We start from the raw sequence: 22912 nt of genomic DNA, 5'->3' as shown, positions 1-22912 counted from the left end.
GTTATTTGCTGGGCGCAAAAGAAGGTGTGAAGTTAAGTAGACACAAATCTATCTGGAATACAGTAGGGAAATTACAAAGAAAAGGGCGTCTTTAAATGTCATTAAGGAACAATTGAGAGAAACAGAATGCAGTAGGGCCTTTCTATTCAGCACACATCAAATTCTTCATAGAGGGAAACTCAAATTATTTACTGTATGTACCACACACACACACACAATGAAGCAGAGCACTTTAGACTTGAAGACAAACTTAAATGAACTAGTCTTAAAATTAGTAGTCTGATAACTAGATATGTAGTGAACATAAAAAATGGAGCGAAAAATAAGGAGACAGTAGGATGACACAGTAGTGTTACTGATGTTTATTTAATAATATTAGCAATTTTAGTGATTTTTAATAATATTAAGTTTGTAGTTAACATAACAATAAGACATAAATGACTACATTAGTATAATAATAATAATAATTCTTTGCATTTATATAGCGCTTTTCTCACTACTCAAAGAGCTCAGCAATTGCAGGTTAAGGGCCTTGCTCAAGGGCCCAACAGAGCAGAGTCCCTATTGGCATTTATGGGATTCGAACCGGCAACCTTCTGATTGCCAGTGCAGATCCCTAGCCCCAGATGCACTCAAGCAGTACAGTAGTACCATTAGCATTGTCATGGGTACAGTGACATTAACACATGCATGTCGGGCCAACATGCAGCACGTCACTGCCTTGCTTTTATGATCATGTTTTTGTTTGATTTTTTGTTATCTCCCCTTAGAACTATTTTCACAAATTTCTGGTCTATTCATGATTTTTTAATACGGAGAAACAGTAATAATATTTTGGTTCTACAAGCAGTTGTACAATCCTTTAAAATATTTTCACATCTTATGGGATGCTATCTATCATTTTCATTATGGAAGTCACCATGAACTTAAGAGTTTCCACAGCACTGCTAGGCTTGAATGACTAGAAGTCTGTGACACGTAATGTTAGTGCTGTGTACTTCTGGTTATCTGAGACTACGGATAACGCAAAGAAAAACTTTCTAGTTTGTGTGTGATTCTCTTGATATATTCTGGTATTTGACCTTTTTGCTTGTTTTTACGACTTCAGTTTTTGGCTAGCGTTTCAGTTTCGGACTGCTTATCTGGCAATGACTTCTGCTGTGTTTACGTCTGTGCCCTGGCTGCTATGTTGTTTATATCTGCCTACCTACCTATGGTGCCATGATAAACAACAATCTCTATATATATAAAATCCAACGTCTGTCTGTCTGTCTGTCTGTCTGTCTGTATGTCTGTCTGCTTTTCACGAGCGAACTACTTAACGGATTTAGATCTGGTTTTTTTCTAGAATTTGCTTGAATATTCCGGTTGATTTTGCAACTTCTCTCATTGCACTATGTATCATAGTTCGCTTGTAGGACTGATTTATTTGCATGAATCCGAGGGACATGCAGTGGGCCTAGGGAAGGGGGGCGGAGACCTCTTCACTCATGCACCAGCCTCGGGGTGTGTACCTTACCTCCGCTTAACTAGCAAACGAGAAAACTACTTAACGGATTTAGATCTGATTTTTTTCTATAATTTGCTTGAACATTCCAGTTGATTTTGTGAGTTCTCTCATCACACTAAGTATCATAGTTTACTTGCTGGAGCAATATATTTACGCTAATCCGAGACAGAGGCTGTGGGCCGAGCTGAGAATGGGGAGCTGGGCAGGACATTCCTCAGTATCCTATTTCACTGCTCCTTGGGCAGAGCCATGGGGCATGGCTAGTTATCAATATAAAGATCTCTGATGGTTGAGATGCCCAATATCTTCCAAGACTTATTATAAATGTCATATTGTTGGGGAAAGGCTCAAAGGCAACGTTTTCCTGTAATCTGGCAGCAGAGAGCAATGTTTTTCTACATAGGTTCCATATTTTGAGTGATTAGTAGTAACTTAGCAATAATAATAACAACAAATAATTCTCCACTTTTCAAGCTATACAGAACCTGTTAAAAGCTGTCTGCATCTATCACCTTCATTTGTTTTCATTACTAGTCTACTTACCCATCCGATGACTACTCCCAACGAGCATACAAATATTGAGGCCATGGTAATGAACATTAATGTTATTGTCTGATCCTCTATCTTTAGGTTACGGAGTATTGCCTAGAAAAAACAAAATAAACAATAAATTGAAAAATAAAGATGATAAATTATTTAAAAGGAAAAAGAAAAAACTGCATGAAATGTGCTAAGCGTGACACACGGTCTTCTCAGTCACTGCATGAACCCAATCAAATATTTAAAGGAAATCCTATAATGACACCTGTGACTCCACCATCGACAGTGCTTGAGTTAGGAAATTGTGTCACATCAGTCCTACAGAATTCCTAAATTGGGTATAATTTACTTGTTTTGGCATACATTTACCTAAAATCATCATATTTGTGTTTTCACATGTCATATTTTGTCAATGAACTGTTATCACACACAAAGAATGACATAAAAAACCAATAACCTATTGTGAATATTAACATTACGAAAATACACAAATGCTTACCCTCCAGAACCTTGACATCCTGAAGACATATGATAACAAGTCCATCCTACAAAAGATTATGAATTAGAAATAAGTAGAGAGGCAAGGAGTCATCTAAAGCTGTGAAATATGGCAGATCACCAAAACTCCAGAATATAAGCTATAAAAGTGTAATAAGAAATATGTGAGAAAAAGTCACAAAATCAATTGGGGAAAAAAAAACAATACAGTATATCAAAAAAAGATATTTTAAAGGAAAGCAAGTGAATGAAACCATTCAGAATAACACTGAAATGACAAGGTTGAGTAACAAGAATGGAGAGAAACTACCATGGACCTGTCACCCCAATATTACACATTTAAGCTTTACCAATTCTTAGTGACTTTATGGTAGACAGTATATCTCCCTCAGTCGTTGGAGCTGCTGTTCAGTATCTGTCATAAACGCTGCATGACAGAGGCAGGTCCTATATAATTCCAATAAAAAAGTACCTGGAGAGTGGATGGGTCTCCACCAGAGGGCAGTAGCGCTCATAAATGAGTGAACCTCAGAAATGACAACTGAAGTGGTCAGACGCAGGTTCAGGGCAACTGGGGGCAAAGCGTAATTTAACACCACAGAATAGCTGGAATATTTTCGGTTACTAATTGTCTTTACTTGCCATCTTTTAAAAATAAAAATATAACGGTTTTGTACCTTGAAAAAAACAGAATAAATAGAATGTATGTTTTCTTTCTATTTGTTTACTTATCGCTTAAAAGAAAAATATAACTTTTGTCTAATTGGTTTTCATTCTGTGTTCAGGGATTGTACCCTCTTATTTTAAATTTTTGACTTTTCCAATCCCCTGAAACCTTCGCTAGCAAATTTTCTTTTCTCCTACAGTTCTTGAAATATTTAAGCTTCATCATGACTTTAGTGTGTACTTTTCCTTCCTCTGATTCATACCTGGCTGATCTTCACTTACTGCAGATCATATTGCACACACACCGATCAGCCACAACTTTAAGACCACCTGCCTGATACTGTGTAGGCCGCCAAAATAGCTCTGACCCGTCAAGTGATGGGCTCCAGAAGGTGTCCTGTGGTATCTGGCATGAAGACGCTAGCAGCAGATCCTTAAGTGGGGCCTTCATGGATTGGACTTGTTTTTCCTGCACCTCCCATGGATGCTCAAACGGGTTGAGATTTGGGGTATTTGGTGGCCAGGCCAAAACCTCAAACTCTTCATGTTCCTCAAACCACTGCTGAATGATTTTTGCAGTGTGGCAGGGCACATTATCTTTTTGAAAAAGGTCACTGTCCTCAGGGAATACTGTTGTCATGAATGGGTGTACAACAATCTTTATGTAGGTGGTATGTTGTAATAAGTATATAAGTTTAATATGTCACTGTACTCTGTACAAAGAAATTTTTTATAAATCCACTCACATGTACAGCTAACACAAGGCCAGATTTATTACACAGGGGCTCATCATTTAGAAATGCTAGGCAAGCATTAGAAGACAAGAAAGGGACAACTGCGAAATGGGCATTGTACTATTTCTGTGTATCAGAGTCAGCATGACATTGGATCTTCTTTTCTTTGTTTGGAATGGCATGATTTACCTAAGTGGGGGCCTACACATGGAGAAAGATTATAAAGCCTTGGAACATTGCCCGGGGCATCTTTGAAGCCGACGGACGGATGAGAGATAACGTCATCTGATCCTGAAAATCCTTCCAACGCAGCGACAAAAATGGAAGACTGTATACATTGAGCTCCCACTTCGGTATTGGTCTTGTCATGGCTTCCTCGTCTGTTATGCTGCATAAACTGTCATTAAAGAAAGCTAAGTTATTTCTCCTTTGTGATTTCTTACCACTGTATCACTAAGGGAGGGGTATCGCCTTTTAATATTATATTTATATAGTTTCAGGTTATGTAACATGCCGCAATTACAAAAGAACTTATTCCAACAAGGGAGCTAGTGCCTCCTGCTGGATTCATATGTGTCAAAGTAACATCCACATGAATGCCAGAACTCATAGTTTGCTCATTGACCTTGAGGTTGGAAAGAAGTGAGAATTAGAGGTTTTGATACAGTAGCTGTGGCAAGCATTTTATATAGATATTATTGGCAAGTTAGGTCTTGTTTTATGAAATTGTGCTTGTGATCTGCTAGTTACAAATCTCCCACATGTGAATGAAAAATAAAGAGAAAATGTGAGTCTTGCTTACCTTTGTGGCAGGCATTGACTTTTCTGGGGTTGTCTTATGACATTTAGCAGCAATGAATTTTTTGCATACTGATGCTGACTTTTGCAATGGCGCCCATTAGTTCTTACTTTCAGTTGTTAAACATTCCCTACCCTGTTTTGAATTCCAACTTGATTTCAGGACATTGCAAACTCATCCTCCGACCTCAGTGTCATGTCTTAATTGGACATATGATACGTCTTATCAAGCAGATTGTTATTTACGAGTAGCAGAAGTGAAAAGAGGTTTTTCCTTGAAGGGCTTCTCATTTGCTAAGGTTAAATGCCCAAGTCGTTTGATGGTTCATCAAAATTTAATGAGCAAAACTAATGCTGAAGAGTAAGAGAAACAAAAACTCAAAACCAGGGTCTTTTCTCAAAATATTTATTTATTTGCTTGAGTGTAAGCCTGTTGTGAGGTTGTCCCTATAAATACCTAATATTTTGGATGCTGCTTACTGAGTGTACCCATGTTTTACAGTGTCTTATCATCACATGTCACACAAAAAGCCTGTCAACATGCAGTGTGCGAAGTATCAAAATTGTGGCACCCATCAGAATAGTTCAACAAAATAGCAGGGCCCATGAAAAACAAGCATACAAAGTGGTGACAGGATGATGTTACCAAAATATGGTTAAAAATATACACAATCATACACAACTAATAACACATTCCCATCCAGACATAAATGTTAAAGATGAATTATTAACCCGTTCTCCTACCTCATATTCTACCTTTTGACCTCATGTTACTTTTTAGCGTCAAAATTTGTGAAGCCTCGCGTACAAAAACAAGCAACCTACTGAAATTTGCATTAGGCTTCAATCTGAGGCCTTTTGAACCTTCTGGTACACACCAACAACTGAACTGATTATAATCAACTGCATATTTTCTAAGTCCATAAATCTATTTAAAGACTACACTAAATATATTAACAAATTGTTCTAACCATTTGCAATGTGGAACCAGCCATCTCTTTTTTCTATTTGCGCACAGTTTAATGATATACTCTGGCACAAGCTTTGCTGTCAAATCCAATTCAACATGAAGAGTTGCAAAGACTGACAATCTCTTCTCTGATGTTGTAGAACAGAACCAGTTCCTTATCTGTCTCCTCACAGAAAAACCTCTTTCTGAAGTGGCATTTTCAATGGGCAAAGTAACAGCCACTGGTACAAGCTTGTAAAATCTTTGAATTATACGTGAAGTCTCTTTGATTCTCATTCATAGGCTCCTGCTTGAAAGAAAGTCCATTTCAAAAGGGGTATGTCCAGGATTAATTTGCAAAATATCCAAGTGTTTACACAGCAATAGCTCAATACTGTACTTTGACCATAAAGCCGTAGCTGTTTTTTTAGATGTGTTCACATACAGTATAATGCGAGGAGCACCTACTGCAATAGCCAGGTCTGTCTACATATCACAACTTGGTGCACCCATGGACTAATTTTGTTGACATTTGGCACACTTATTCATCTTAGAAGTCTGTCACAACAGTTTAATTTTCAGTGAGTTATCACCAACTGATCACACTATACAAAGTTTTGAAATCTCCCAGTAAAAAGTGTTGACAACTCTGCAAACTCAACTATGTTAAAACAGAGGAACATTTGGCATGACTTCAACTATGAATTGATTTTCTGTTTTACCTAGAGAGGAGTTAGACCAACTGGTATTGTGTGTATTTTCCACTTTTACTAATCTGACAGCCACTCAGTTGTCCAGTGCAAGTGAGTGAAATGCTGGAGAGGGCGAGCACAAGCTGCTCATGTGGCAGCAACCTTCTCCTGCTGCTTTAGGGAAGGTAACCGTAAAATTACATCATTAAAGTACATCATATATTATCTGCAGATCATTAGTGTTAAACAATGACATTATCAACCTGCAGCTTAAGGACATTTGAACTAATTCATTTCACAGGAAAGGTGAAGCTTCGCTAGGTGATACAAACAAACATAGGAAGTGTTTAGAAGGTGAGCTGCAGTTGATCTTCTGCTGGCCGTGCAACAAGGACTGCGCTGTACACTGCATTGTGGTGTTCTGTTTTTATGGCGCACAAAGAAGCTGATTGTGCCACAAATAGCAAGGACAGGGCAGGATTACAGTTTGCACGTGCTGAAAGAGTTACTTAGTGGTATAATGTACAACAGACTGAGTGTGGGTTAATGTATCTGTATCCAAAATGTCAATTTTATTTTATTTTATGTAAGTATAATCTACCATAGCATCCACCTCTGAATAAAACTGGCTGGAAAATGGATTGATAGTTAAAAGTTCATTTAATATAACTGGAATTATATTTTAAGATATCTTTCAATCAAGATGGCATTTGGTGCCGTTCACCATATTGTCTTGTGCTTGTATTCTCAATTTTTTTTTTGTTCTTTCCAAATTGTTGTGGCTGCCTTTGTCACCTTTGGTATTCCCATCATACAATCAATCTGTTCCTTTCCAGCTCTTAGTTGTTTAGATATTTTAATGAACTACTGGGTTTTAACTAATTTTAATAGCTAGATGGGCCCTTTCGTAGGGTGATTTTGATAGTGATTTTCTGTTAGTAGTAGTCATTTTGTATTAAATAGTTTTTTCTTTGGTCTAATTATTGGCTTCTGGTCTATCGGGTATACAGTCAAAAATTTATGTTATGTTTAAGTAAATTGAACAACAGTTAGTTACATCCCCTCCACTACTAACACACATTAATCGATTCCATTTTTATTTGACTTGAATTGGAATCTGCTCTTTTTGAAAACTATTGAGCCACCAAAAGCCTATTTTAGGCTACATGTTTTTAACTAAGTAACATTGTGAAGTACTGTAAAAAATTGTGCATTTAATGTATTCTACTAACACATGTAGTCTACTAACACACAGACCGTCATGTTTGAATAGGACTTGTTGTTGCAAAAATATTTAATAAACAGAAATGTGACAACTGACGCATGGATGAAGTAGACAAAAGAATGTAAAAGGCTCCGTCTTCCGTATCATTCAACTTAATGGACATGAATGTTATGCCATTTTCAAACTTGTCTGAATTCCAGTAATCAGCTGTGTGCTTATCCTGGTTGCAACTTTAAAAGAATACTCCATCCAGAAATGATTTTTTATGTTGCTTACTTCATGTAGTTTTAAGTGATGCCTAAGAAAAAAAATCTTTAATTGTATGGTGTTTATTTATAGCAAAAATCTAAAAGCATTTCAATAAAATTAACTCAATCTGCTGTTTTATTTTATTTTCACAAGATGAACTACAATGGCTGATTATTTGATGCAAGTTAAAATTTTTTGAAACTTATGTTTTATGCAAACAGGAGCATTTCTTAAGTCTGGGGGAATCATTTTCCACCCACCCTTGACAGTCTGTTCCCCATGCTTATGTATTTTGGAATACAAAGGCCAATCATTTGGTGATTTGAGGAGATATTTTACTTAAGGTCACAAAACTGAACCAGCAACATACTAGATTCAAATAAAACTCCTAAGCTACCACACCATTATCTTCACTCATGGCCTTATAGGTGATTCTCCATTGGCTCTATTTCTCATGCATATTAATGTAATAGATATTGTATAATATACAAAAATTCACTACATCTCTATCTCTCTATTGGAAGGAGATGAGACGTGATTGCGAGACAAGTCTTTGTGCCAAGCGATGTAACCATGTCCGGGGCCAGAAGCCCCGTGAGACAAGAGCTTTTGCAAAGAGATTTGGAAAAGTCCTGCGTGGTTATGTCAGACACATTTCTTGTAGAGAGAAAGAAACGATATTTACTCACGGGCAGTTATACGTTACGTTGTCACAATGTAATTCCAAACACGGAATCAAAATTCAATGCGATTTTGATGAAAAGGTTAAAGCGAAAAGAGATCGATTATATGGACATAGGTGATATGACAGAAGTGTCCCTTGTGAAATGCAGATCACATGGCACAGCAGCAGCAGCAAGCCAGCAGCTGATCGAGCAAAGAGGAGGTTAAAAAACAACTGCATGTGTTTCCCATTGTATCACCTCTTAAGAGGGGGTATCGAGGGAGCGATCGTGTCTCCTTGGGGTGCGTTCAGCCACCCTCTTCACAATACAAGCGGCAGAGACGTGAAGTGGTAGGCGCATAGCGGGGGGAGTGGGCAAGCAAAGCGAGCAGGGGAAAAAGCTCCCTAGTATATATAAAATCCAACGTCTGTCTATCTGTCTGCTTTTCACGAGAGAACTACTTAACAGATTTAGATTGGGTTTTTTTCTATAATTTGCTTGAACATTCTGGTTGATTTTACAACTTCTCTCATTACGCTAACAATCATAGTTTGCTTGCAGATGCAAAATATTTGCTCTAATCTGAGACAGGGGCTGCGGGCCAAGGGGAGGGAAAAGCGTGATGTCAGGAGTGGGGAGCCGAGCAGGGCCCTCCTCACTGTCCTGTTTCACTACTATGCAGGACGGCTAATAGTATATAGTGTAATATACAGTTCTACTAATTGTTTTATAAATCCTCTGTCACACACAGTTATATGGCCTGACCCATTCACCAAAGCCCACAGACTGAAATACTCACCATAATGAAGAAGGCTGCAACCAGGATGGCCAAGGGTCTAAGTCTCTCCATTTGTTCTCAATATAGTCTATAATATCATTCACTCTCAGCCTTCCCTGATATCTCCTGCAGGTGCTCTCTTTACAGCTGCATGCAAAGAAAAGTACAATTTAGAATTTCACACTGTATTTAGCAGCTGTGGAAAGAGAATCATAGAGAAACAGTCTCCAGTTCGACTTTAAACGCTTTGATGCTATTGCCCATATCTGAGGCCACTGCTTGCTGAATTGCAATGCTCATTACTCTTAAACTAACTAATTCGCTAGACTTACTTGAGATATATTTAGAACTATATTGCATTACATCAAAAGAGAATAGGAGAATGCAAATGGTTAAGCATTTTTTAATGTGAGCAAAACAGATAATTGTATTGTATGTAAGGCAGAGCTGAAAATCACTTAGAGCAGAGGTCCTGTCATTCAGCCCAGGGTACCACCATGGCTGCCAACTTTCATTCCAACCAGTTAATGAGTCAACTTTATTATTTAGTTGTTTAACTAACTGGTGTTATTTCTTATTTTGCATTCATATGCTATTATGATATTTACATATAAAAGAAATTCAGAAATGAACATTTTTATGTCATAGCATCCATCCATCCATCCATCCATTTTCCAACCCGCTTAAATGGTTAACTTTCTAGTATCATCTTCTCTTTAATTCATCTTTTTGTGTGCAGTTTTCTCCTTTAGCTGTATCCACATTTTCCCCTTTAGCATTTAGTGTCATTTACAGCTTGGCTGTATTGCTAGTCGCCAATGGTCAGTATCTGGATACAATCAGGAGAGAAGTGGACATCCGCCACCGTGGAGCTCCACCAGAGATCCATCCAGAGTCCACTAGTTTTCATGATTGTGATGGAGGCAGAAACCAGAAAAATGTGTGAATGGTTGCCATGGGAGCTCTCAAATGCTGATGATCTCATTCTGATGGGAAAGACCGGAGTGGAATTGAAGAAGATATGGAAATAGAAAACAAAAGGTCTCAAGGTAAGTGCAGGAAAGTCCAAGACGATGGATAGAGATGAAAGGACAGAAGACATGCAAAACGTCGGTACATAGCCGTTGCACGAAATTCAATTTAATGGACAGGTTGTTGGAAATAGGTGCACAAACGATGCAGTGTGGTAAGAAGGATATAGTGGGCAGGAAGTATGACCTTTGTCGAAAGTTTGTGAGTGGAGCGCATAATACTGATGGGATGAGTGTAAATTTAGATAGCAGCAATAGTGCTGTTTTGGAGAAGGTGGGAAAGTTCTGCTACTTAGGTGACATCCTGAAAGTCAGGGTGAGAGGTGCATGGAGTAATTTCCAGGAGCTTTCCTCCATTCTGACTTTTAAAATGGTCTTTCTGGCATGGATGAGCAAAAAGTATGAAAGCTGTGTGAGAAATACTATGCCCTAAGAGAGTGAAATATGAAGCAAAGTTGAAAAGAAATAGGAATGAGGAAGATCTCATGGATGTATGGATTGTCATGGAGTGAGGGGAAGACGAATGCGGATTGAAAAGAAAGAAAGGTTGTGCTGATGAGAAACAGACTAAGGTGGTCTAGGCCTGTAGAGTGAAAGGCAGAGGATGACTGGGTGAAGAGGTTCACCAAGATGGAGTGGATGAAGCTCAGTGGAGACTAGAGAAGACTTGGCTGGGGGTATTGTCAGAACATATGAAATGAATATGCCGCATTCCAGAGTATGCCCAGGATCATGGAGGGTAGTGAGATTTAGGAGGTAACATATTAACTTGGGTAAACTTGGAAAATAAACATTAAACCAGTAAAGATGATGATGATGGTGATATTCACTGATATCTTAAGAAAAGTACAATTGGTTAATTCCAACACAAAATTATGACAAGCCCAAATAATTAAAAATATAATACAAAGAATAGGTAAAGAAATTCAAAATACAACAAAGAAGTAAAGGCAAAATAATTGTGATGGTGTGGGTCGGTGCCACGATACCGGTTATATCCTGGGAGTCTCTTGAACCCACCACCACTGATAACGTACCCCAGGAATGAGCCAACGGATGAGGACAGAACACACAGCTATAGCAAGGGGTAGGTGCAAAAGTGCTCCAGTGCTTTTATTAAAAATAATCAATCAAAACAAATCAAGTGTCTGAATAAATAGTGCCATGCAAAAACATTCAAAAAATAAATAATCCAATAAAAGAAGGTGTTCAGTGGAGGTTAAAATCAGTCAAATAAATATTCCTCTAAAACAAGGTTAAAACAAGCAAGAAACGGTCTTCTAAAAAATCACTCAAGCCCAGGTGCATCCCCTTAAAACAGAAATCTCTCCTGCTCATCCTATTCGGACCTCGCAGCACAGACAGACAGACGTCAGCCAACAGGCTCGGACAACCTTCAAGCCTCCACTCCCTCTGACTCCCTCTGCCATCTCAGGCCCTTCAGGAGAGTCCCTCCCGACTACTCTGATTGCTCCTGCTCCCAAACTCAGCAGGAGCAACCTTCAGCCCCCTCTTGAGCACCAGCCACTTGCTCCATCCCTGGGGCTTCAATCCTTTCCACCTCTTTCATCCCAACTTGCACCGGCTCTCTCCTGCCCTCCTTTCAGTCCTATCCTTTAACCTCCCTTTCTTTCCTTATTGTCCTTTTTAACCCTTTTTCTTGTGCCAACTTTCCCTCATATGCCTCCATGGGTACAGAGCCTCAGTCGCGCAGCACAGAAAGCCGATAAAGCAATCAAGAAAGACCATACAATCACATGCAAGTGCGTCTCGCCCCAGTTACCTCACCAACCTCCTGCAGCGCCGTGAGCACGCAAACCCTCAGAGATTGAGCCGGTCATTCAATTATTTATTTAATTTTTTAAAATTGGCAACCTTTTTTAGAACTGTGGGCCCACTATACCACAGTAATTGGTGAAGCAATTCATACATAGAAGAAAGAAGAAAATGCCAATTATTTAAAAAATACATCAAAGAAAAAAATCAAATAATTCAAATGCAAAACAGGAAAAAGGCCAAGAGTTACATAAGTCAAAATATCATAAAGACAAAGATATATGAAAGGCTCAATTTTCAAAACAATTATTGCAAAATAATACATTACAAAAAGTCAAGGATTATGAAATGACTAAATTCAAAGCACTACCTAATCTCAGGAATGAATGTAAAGTAGTTAGATTGGGGCTTGCATGGCAGGCAAATTCACATTGAATTCTGGGAATAATAGTCATGGCAATGAGTGATGCTAAGGTGAAAGACATTGCCGGTGCACTTGTGGCACTTGGAGGCCTTGTCCATTTTGGTTCATCATTACAAGGAAAAGACAAGTAAAACAATGAACAATTAAAATACCAATAAATGAAAATTACAAAAGAATGAACAAAAAAAGAGTAATTCTGAAAAATAATTAAACACTAAAGTAAATGAATTAACAAAACTAATTTAAAAAATGTACAACAAGTGTAATATATGATAAATAATATATTTATTTTATAAAGGATAGAGATGGCAGAGGGAGTCAGAGGGAGTGGAGGCTTGAAGGTTGTCCGCGCCTGTTGGCTGACGTCTGTCTGTCTGTGCTGTGAGGTCCGAACAGGATGAGCCGGAGAGATTTCTGTTTTAAGGGGTTTCACCTGGGATTGAGCGATTTTTTAGAAGACTGTTTCTTGCTTGTTTTAACCTTGTTTTAGAGGAATATTTATTTGACTGATAATAATAAAATAATATAAATAGTAATATATATAAATAAATAAACAATAATAAGCCAGATTAAAGTCAGACAGGGAGCTCCTGCTAAGCCATGAAACCATGACAATTTAAGAGAATTTGGTGTGAGTGGCGGAGATCGGTTGAGATAAATGTTGAGGTGAAACTCTGAAGAGTGGTCTGAGACATAAGCCGTCAGTACTCGGGATGTTAGATCAGTAGTAACAGCTCAAAGGGAACATGACTGTGATGGGTTTGTATCAGAAAAGCAAACTATTGATCATCAGAGTCAAAAATGCTTATCAAAAATCAAAGTACTGAAAAACAGGTAAGATCAATCAACTGTGGTTTCAAACAAAATCATGATTTGCTCACAATCACTCACAGTATCCTAATCTCATATTATTTGAGAATGCACGCAGCGGGCTATTTCTATGGCAGTGTTATTGGTATCACTGGTTACACTTTTCCATTTATTCTGGAAATAATTGTAATGACAACAAATGATGCCAAGCTACGGAAAATGACAGTATCCAAATAATAAACAAAATGGAGTCGTGCTAAAATACTTCTAAGAAACATTTTTGGAGCAAAAGAAATGTTTCCAACGGATGAGTATACTTTAATTCTTAACTAAAAATCCACAAAAATGCTAGAAAAATTCCTGTTTTAACAAAATCCAAAAACCTTTCCTTGATTGCATATCTGCAATGTTACTGTTATGCTGGAAATCTTGCCACGGGGTTAGGTTTTTCTTTACTTTTTATCCCATCACACAGTTCTGAATTCACTAAGTGGGCCTCGCCCTTGACAGCCTAAGCCCAAACTGAACAGGCAGGCTTTTGGCCTGCATAGGCCAAAAAATGGGACAATGGCTTTCAAAGAGGAAAGTACAAAAAAGTTCACAGATGGCCGAGAGGATTACCGTGAGAAACAAAGTTCCTTAATATTTTAATTCAATAACTTAAGAGAAGACAAAAGAAGTCAGATTACATTCAAACCAAAGGCAGTACATTTTAAATGAAATGGCACCAAGCTAGGAAATCCAAATATATAAAAAAAATGCAAATCAAAGGACAGGAATCAAAACAAATAAGCAAAGCTGGAACTGCAGTGGGAACTGCACCTTCTGTATTTAAGCCTCCAAGCTGCTTTGTCGTCAGGTGATCCTGCCCCGTTATGCTCCACATAGGGCAGAAAACTAATACATATAGTATTAACATAATGCAAAGTAGCAAAATATAACAGACAACACAGTATTAGACAAATAAATCATTGAAAGAACAACTTAAAATGCATAATTAATAAAACAACATACAAAATAATATTTAAAAGATAACAAGAACATTAACTAAAAAAATACATTTGAACCAATGGTAACAACCCTGGCTGAACTATAGTTTGTTTTGGCTTGATGAAAGATCTGCCTGATGTCTCTGTTAAGAACATTCTCTATTTTTGTCTTACACTTTCTCCTACTTCTCAATTCATGGAATTTTTCTTAGATTAGTAGAAATTTATAACTAAGTTTAACTTTTCCTTATTAAACTTCTTAGCATGGGCTGATGTCCTGGCTGTGATGGATAATTTGTTACCTGGTTGAAGGGCCCTCTTAGTGAATGCAAAATATCTGTGGATTGGTGTCCAGGTCAGGATGATTTTTGTCCCCTTTCCTAGTTGAGAAGATATAATGCGGAAGAACAGGCGGTGACTGCCTCCCAGGGCTCTGTGTTCCCCTGTCTACTGGGTGGCAGCATCCCCCTGGCATAGCTCGCATTTGGAAACCTGAATAGCTGCATGGGGGTTGTACTTCTGGAGGGAAGTCCTGGTGGGATCCTTGGGTGCTGCTAGAGGGTTCTGTTGGGAGGAGGCTCTCCTGTCAGATGAAGATTCCTCCTGACTCAGAGGTGGTTCCTCACTACAGCGATGTAGTGCTCCCAGGTCCAAGTTAAAAGATCCCTCCGCCTCACCCAGGCAAAACAGGAAAGGAAAAAGACAACGTTTGCCAGGGGCAGAGTGAAGGAGAAGGAAAAAGAAAGAAAGAAAGAAAGAAAGAAAGAAAGAAAGAAAGAAAGAAAGAAAGAAAGAAAGAAAGAAAGAAAGAAAGATTGTTTATAACTGAAGGGAGCTTGTGTAAGTTATTTCTATAAAATAAATTCTTGTGTAAACCCTGGACTTGCATATAAAATGCCCCCCTACAGGTCTATATATATATGTATATATATATATATATATATATATATATATATATATATATATATATATATATATATATATATATATATACTAGGGGGCTTTGCCCCCTGCTTGCTTTGCTCGCCAACCCCCGTGTTTGGTTTTCCGGATACACACTTTGAAGATTTTTTTTTCTTTGAATTGCTGCTATTTCATTAGTTTCACTTTTATTTCAGAACTTCTGTAAAAACAATATTTGTAATCTTGTGAGTCCCAATATGCTGAATCTTTTTAATGAAGTCAGGATAGGTTTCTCTGTTTGGAATTTCAGCACAGACAAAACGATCTACATCATCAGCAGTTAATAATTTTTTTTTACAAAGTAAAAAAGTAAGTAGAGTTCTGCATTGGACTCCTGTCTGTAAAGTCATGCTATTTTCCTCTCACAGTTCCAAAAGTACATGGGGTTACCAAGGTGATACCCCAGCTTTTGTCTAGGTTTTTGTACAAGGGCTAGACAGAACGTTTTTGACTGTTGGGATAAATTTAGGTTTTTAAATAAGCAGACAGATAAATATATATACATGAACAAAGTAACCAATAAATGCATATGCGGTAAACTCCGTTTTTGAAATTCTCAAGATTCTTTATTTGTAACATGCGTAGTTATACAGGACAACACGCAGTGAAATGCATCCTGATCCACTTATCAAAAACTGTGCAAAGTTAGAAGAATATCAGTTAGATTAATAAAAAGTCATAGATCGAAAGATAACAGTATAGTAGAACATAATAAATAAGTAAAATTATGTGAATAAAGTAGAATTAAGTGTTAAGGTGCAATAGTGTAGTAATTATTGTGCAAAACCAAAGTTAGACTGGTGCATAGTTAAATGAGGCAGTTTGTTTGTTTGCGCTACTGCGATCTTTACTTTTTTATATTTTCTAATTTTCCTACTTTCATATCCTTTAACTTTCTCCATATTTGTATAGCGCCAACGTTTTTTTTTTTTTTTTTTGAGCCTTTCTAATTTCCCTGGTTTCATAGTCTCTAACCTGCTCTGCATGTGTTTAGCGTCAACGTTTGTAAACATCATTATGAAGTTCTACTTTGTCTTTTACTCATTGTCTTTTAATTCTGAGCTGGATTGGACATGCTTTTTTTTCAATTCCTCTTGTTCCATGCTGATAATTACTTTCCTTATTTTCTGAATTTGCACCTCGATTATTCTTTTTTGTTCTTTTTTTTGTCCAACGCATTTGAGTCTCTTTTCTCCGCGCTTTTCTTTCTTCTTCGTTTAATCGTCTGTGTTTCATTTCTACCCTATTCATTTCTAACGCATTGACCTTATACACTTTATATGCACTGAGAGCCCTGGAGCTGTGTGTGCTTCATGACTGCCTTTACACTACTGATTTGTTTTTTTTGATATTGCTTGTAAGTAGGGTGTGTCTTGCAAGACTCTTGTCCTCATAAGTGGTGCAGTGGTAGTGCTGCTGCTTTGCAGTAAGGAGACTGTGGAAGATTGTGGGTTCGCTTCCCGGTTCCTCCCTGTGTGGATAGCGCTTTCAGTACTGAGAAAAGCGCTATATAAATGTATTGAATTATTATTATTATTATTTATGTTCCCGTGAGGCGCACTGTGGCAGGTCTCTTTCGTCTTGCGGGTCTTTAAATTATCTTCCGAGAAAGATCACGTATCGTAGACTATCAGGACAGGGGACAGGATTTCTTTTTATAATAGATAGATAGATAGACAGTATTTGCATCTATATATATATATATATATATATATATATATATATATATATATATATATATATATATATATATATATTCTAACAGAGGCATTATATAGGCATCTGACCTGACACAGATGGACACAGAGACACGTATAAAACTAACAAAGACTTTTATTTTCTTCACCCGTGGGCGCACGTCTTCCCCATGACCCACAGGCAATACACAGTCCAAAAGCACTGTTCCAACACAACACAACAATCCTTTCTCCTCTCCCACCACTCCTCCTCAAGCTTAGTCCTCCTCCTCCCGACTGTGGCCCCTGAGTGGTGGTGGCTGGCCCTTTTATAGCCCACCCGGAGGCGTTCCAGGTGCTTGACCTCCTGGTCCTAATTACACTTCCAGGTGGGGCAGAAGATTCATCCAGCCGGGCTGCTGACTCCATGCAGCACCCCCTAGCAGCCATCAGAGCCCCCAACCAGGCTGTGGAGGACTCCATCTCCCATGGAGCCATGTGACAGGTTGGGGAATCACCGTCCCCAAGGGAGGCTGCCACCAAGCATCCCGGGAGAGGTATTGAGCTGCCCATGGTGGCTCCCCCGGAACAGATGCAGCAGGGGCATTCCTGCCGGACATGGGACCCGGCTGTCCGCCACAATATACAGTATATATATATATAATATATCTGCGTAGGGTTGGCACCCTGCCCGGGATTGGTTCCTGCCTTGTGTCCTGTGTTGGATGGGATTGGCTCCAGCAGACCCCCGTGACCCTGTGTTCGGATTCAGTGGGTTGGAAAATGGATGGATGGATATATAATATACATATATTGCATATATCCAATCACAATGTGATATTTGGGTGGTCAACTACAAGGTAATGCTTGTGAATGGTCAGCCAGCTGGCAGACTTCCGCCACGCCCTCTCAGTTGTGAGAAGCAGATCATATCAGATATCAAGTCAAATATCAGATTGTGATCAGACCTATGCATGTAATACTCCAGTCTACACCCTGTCAAGTAAGCAAACCAGCTGCCATCCAAGGTTGGAGCACCGCAGGGGGAAGCAAAAATGCGTACACCTGATGAGCCTCAGTTAGGGCGAAGCACGTGTTGTGTACTGTTTGCATTATTTGGCAGGTACTATATACCGTATAGGGGTGGCACGGTGGCGCAGTGGTAGTGCTGCTACCTCTCAGTAAGGCGCCCTGCCTGGGATTTTTTTCTGCCTTGTACCCTGTGTTGGCTGGGATTGGCTCTAACAGACCTCTGTGACCCTGTGTTATAGCGGGTTGGATAAAGACTGACTGACTGACTATATACTGTATATATATATATATATATATATATATATATATATATATATATATATATATATATATATATATATATATATATATATATATATATATATATATATATATACAGTATATATATAAAAAGAATAGCATTCGTAGTGTGAATCATGAGCTGATTGTATGGGTGGTTACCTATCAGGTAACGCATGTGGTTGGTCTGTAAGTCGGCAAACATCCACCACACCAGAATGCTATGAATGTAATTACTCCGATATCCAGGTTGTCAAATAAATGAACCACACGCTGTGGTGCAACGTAAAGGGGCTTCGCCTTTGACGCTGACGTCTGAGGTTCGATCCTTGTGATGCAGTGGAGTCTGTACACCTGATGAGCCCAAATAAGGGCGAAACACGTGTTGCATACTTTTTGCATTATTTGACAGTAAACTATATATATATATATATATATATATATATATATATATATATAAATGGCAAAATGTGTTTGGTGCTGTCCGACAACCACAAGAGAGCTGCAGTATCTGATGAAAAATGGCTAAATTCAGAAAAAGGGATGTAAGGGCTAGAATGTCCAATGATCAAAGAGAACAAGATGTACAAAGAAGGAGGAATGCAAGGGATAGCATATCCGGTGGACTGAGGTTCCTAAATACATCTTGTGATTGAAATAGATGGATTTACCATTGCTCCTGTTTTATTAAATGGGCATTTTGTTGAGCAAGTGTAATCACATCTTGTTTGTATGCCCAGGTTTTTTCACTGATTTCTACACTTTCCTCAGTCTTTGAGGTTAAATCATAGCAGATGTGTCCTTGACTAAAATGGTGTTGCCAATGAAAAACATTCTCACAAAATAGCAATGCAATGACATCATCAAAATAACAATAAAAATACAAACAAGTAAAAATACAAATCAATAGCACATGGAAACACCTGCAAGCAATGTCAATACATTAACAACAGATGTGAGCAAAACAAACCAAAATGTATAAATGTGCTTACTCCAAAAACAGAAAAGAGAAAAAAAAATAATCAGTTGTGCAGTTGACATTTCTTTAGTAAGAGCGAGCTACAACGTCAAGTCTCCGGGCATACAGCCAGATCAGCTGCTCTCCTTTCAGCAACTGAGAAGTCATATCAACAATAACAGCATGGCCGCTCAGGTTCAAGAACAATCCATCTAAAGTAGTGTAAGTATATATCAAAAACAGTCAAGAGTGTCGGGAGACAGAAACCTATTACTCTGAGATCTGAATTGAGGTTTCGTTAAAATTTGCAAGACATGCACTTACTGTATGATTGCTGGACTACTGAAGACCAAAAATCTGTCGCTCACCCCTAGATGGAAAGAGAGATAAATAAGTGTTTGATGCTTCTAGGCTGTTGACCTTGTCTATTTAGGATGTGTGCTTCAGTTTACCTTAAAGGTCAAGTGCATAGTATATGAAAGTTAGTAAGGGATGAGCTCTGCTTCTTGTTGTAGGACTATAGGAGCTATGCAGCCAGTCGACTGACAGAGACCATAGCCCTAAATATCTTTAGCCAAGGCTGTCAAGCATTAATGTCCACTTGCACACACATCTTAAAAACCAAAACATTTATGGAGATCTTTTTAGTGCTTCATGTCACCAAAGATATCCAATGTTGTCCCAAGGACTGCATTAAGATCTGGGTTTCACACATGGCTATATTTTAATTAAAGACACCACATCATCTTGAAAGATTGCATATATTCTGATGCCAGTAGAACACAGCAAGCAAGAAATGCATTACTTTGTAATTAACCTAACTGCATGAAGATTAATATAAAATGCAAAAATATGTTATCCACCACAGGACAAAATCCATCCTGTCTGATTCCGGAGTTAGTTTCTGCCTTTGCTACAGGTATTTGCGCATGTTCCTCAAGATCCAGTACTAGATAAGCAGGTTCAGATGAAAAGATGGATGATATAAATAAGATGGACTGGGTCTGCCTTGAATCTGTTATAGCCAGGATAAACGCTCACTGAATGTGACCATGAACAGGGAAAAGTTTACAGGAATGCTGAGCCTAAAACAGTTCACCTTGGTGTTGTGCTACGGCAGTGAAATATTCCTTTTGGCTACTTAACAGCAGGCAACTTACTGCGTATTTTTTCCCAATCTGAAACATTCTGAGATGCTGTTCTTTGTGAGACACACACACTATAGTGAAGGGTTTGTTGTGCCATCCCTATTTATCTTAAATACCAAAAACGTATCTGCCATTTTCTTACATTAAAACAATCGTGATGAGAACAGGCCATTCAGCCATACATGCTTGTCCATCCTATTCAACTAATTTGTCCAAAATAAGCGTTAGGTTGAGCTTTGAATGTCCCTCAAATCCCACTTTCTGTGACACTACTTGGTCATTTATTCCATGTGCCTATGTTTCTTTGTGCGGGTGTGAAACATTTCACCTCATATAAGTCTTCATTTGCAGCACTCACATGTTCCCTAGTAGGTTTATTAAAGTGTTTTTAGCTGCATTTACACTGGTAACCCTTCCATTATCAGTTGCAGTTCCTACAAACCTGAACTAGATGAACTAGATTTGATAGTGGACGGATAAAAAAAATAGTTACAGTTAGGTCCATAAATATTTGGACAGAGAGAACTTTTTTCTAATTTTGATTCTGTACATTACCACAATGAATTTTAAATGAAACAACTCAGATGCAGTTGAAGTGCAGACTTTCAGCTTTAATTCAGTGGGGTGAACAAAACAATTGCATAAAAATGTGAGGCAACTAAAGCATTTTTTGAACACAATCCCTTCATTTCAGGGGCTCACAAGTAATTGGACAAATTAAATAACTGGAAATAAAATGTTCATTTCTAATACTTGGTTGAAAACCCTTTGCTGGGACAGCCTGAAGTCTTGAACTCATGGACATCACCAGATGCTGGGTTTCCTCCCTTTTTAATGCTCTGCCAGGCCTTTACTGCAGTGGCTTTCATTTGCTGTTTGTTTGTGGGCCTTTCTGTCTGAAGTTTAGTCTTCAACAAGTGAAATGTATGCTCAATTGGGTTAAGATCAGGTGACTGACTTGGCCATTCAAGAATTTTCCACTTCTTTGCTTTAATAAACTCCTGGGTTGCTTTGGCTGTATGTTTTGGGTCATTGTCCATCTGTATCATGAAACGCTGCCCAATCAATTTGACTGCATTTAGCTGGATTTGAGCAGACAGTATGTCTCTGAACACCTCAGAATTCATGGCTTCTTTCACCTGCATGGAGAGCTCCTTTGACCGCATGTTGTCTGTTCACAGCAAAATCTTCCACATGCAAGCACCACACCTCAAATCAACTCCAGGCCTTTTATCTGCTTAATTGATAATGACATAACGACAGACTTGCCCACACCTGCCCATGAAATAGCCTTTGAGTCAATTGTCCAAATACTTTTGAGCCCCTGAAATGAAGGGATTGTGTTAAAAAAATGCTTTAGTTGCCTCACATTTTTATGCAATCATTTTGTTCACCCCACTGAATTAAAGCTGAAAGTCTGCACTTCAACTACATCTGAGTTGTTTCATTTAAAATTAATTGTGGTAATGTACAGAACCAAAATTAGAAAAAAGTTTTCTCTGTCCAAATATTTATGGACCTAACTGTACATCGAGAAGATATCAGATTTAATAACCTTTTAAATATTTTAATAATTCATTGGATACTAGAGAGTGTAACAGAATTATTCTAAAATAAAAACAAAAAGCTCTTAGAAGCGTGTTCAAAATGCTGCATCCTCTGCAAATTACATAATTATTTCAGTTTCCACGCTATCACAGCTGCATTTTATCGTATGAAACAATTTACATTAACAAGTAGAATAACCACAATTCAAAGAAAATCTCACACAGAAGAAAATGACATTGATTAGTACATACACAAATAAAAATTGTCTATTTCTTGAATGACAAAATGCTGTGATTAACTTGGCCAGTAAAAGATCTCGAGAAGGTAAAGTGTTCATGCACTTCCTGTTAATAAGAGTAAGTGTTAATACACATTTAGTACACTGTAGTCTTCTGGGCTGATAATGTCACTTCAAGAGAGATCCACCAAATCCACAAAGTGATTAAGAAGGCAGGCTCAGTTATGGGAAGCACTCTGGACCTGCTGGAGGTAGAAGCAGAGGAAGGAATGAAGCCAAGGGGATGCCCATGTAACACCTGGCTGCGGCAGATAGATGGCCATTTCCGGAGGGTGGGACTGGACTGCGTGTCTGCTTTGGGGGTTGCCAACCAGGATCCCGAGCTCTTTCATTGTATGGTGGGTGCAGCAACATGCTGTACCAGTGCATGCTCCCCAACCTGACCTGACAGGTTAAATTTGTGACTAGTAAAAGGAAAGAAAGACCCAGTGAGAGGTGGGTAGCGTCAAAGCATAATAACTCTGAGAATGTGGTAGGAATCTCTAAGGGTCAGTCTGCTACTGAATAACACGAATACAGGAGTGGCGAGTGAGGGAAAATTTTGATTGTCATTTGCACATCTTTGCACATAAGAAAGTCAAACATTTGGAGCGGGTTTTCACTGGTTTTTGATTCAGATGTAAAGAAACTGAACTATCTGAGCTGTGTTTAAAGCTGTGTTTTAGAAAGAAACAAA

This window comes from Erpetoichthys calabaricus, chromosome 13 (genome assembly GCF_900747795.2).
Source record: "Erpetoichthys calabaricus chromosome 13, fErpCal1.3, whole genome shotgun sequence".
NCBI classification, from domain to species: domain Eukaryota; kingdom Metazoa; phylum Chordata; class Cladistia; order Polypteriformes; family Polypteridae; genus Erpetoichthys; species Erpetoichthys calabaricus.
This window is presented reverse-complemented; position numbering follows the sequence as displayed.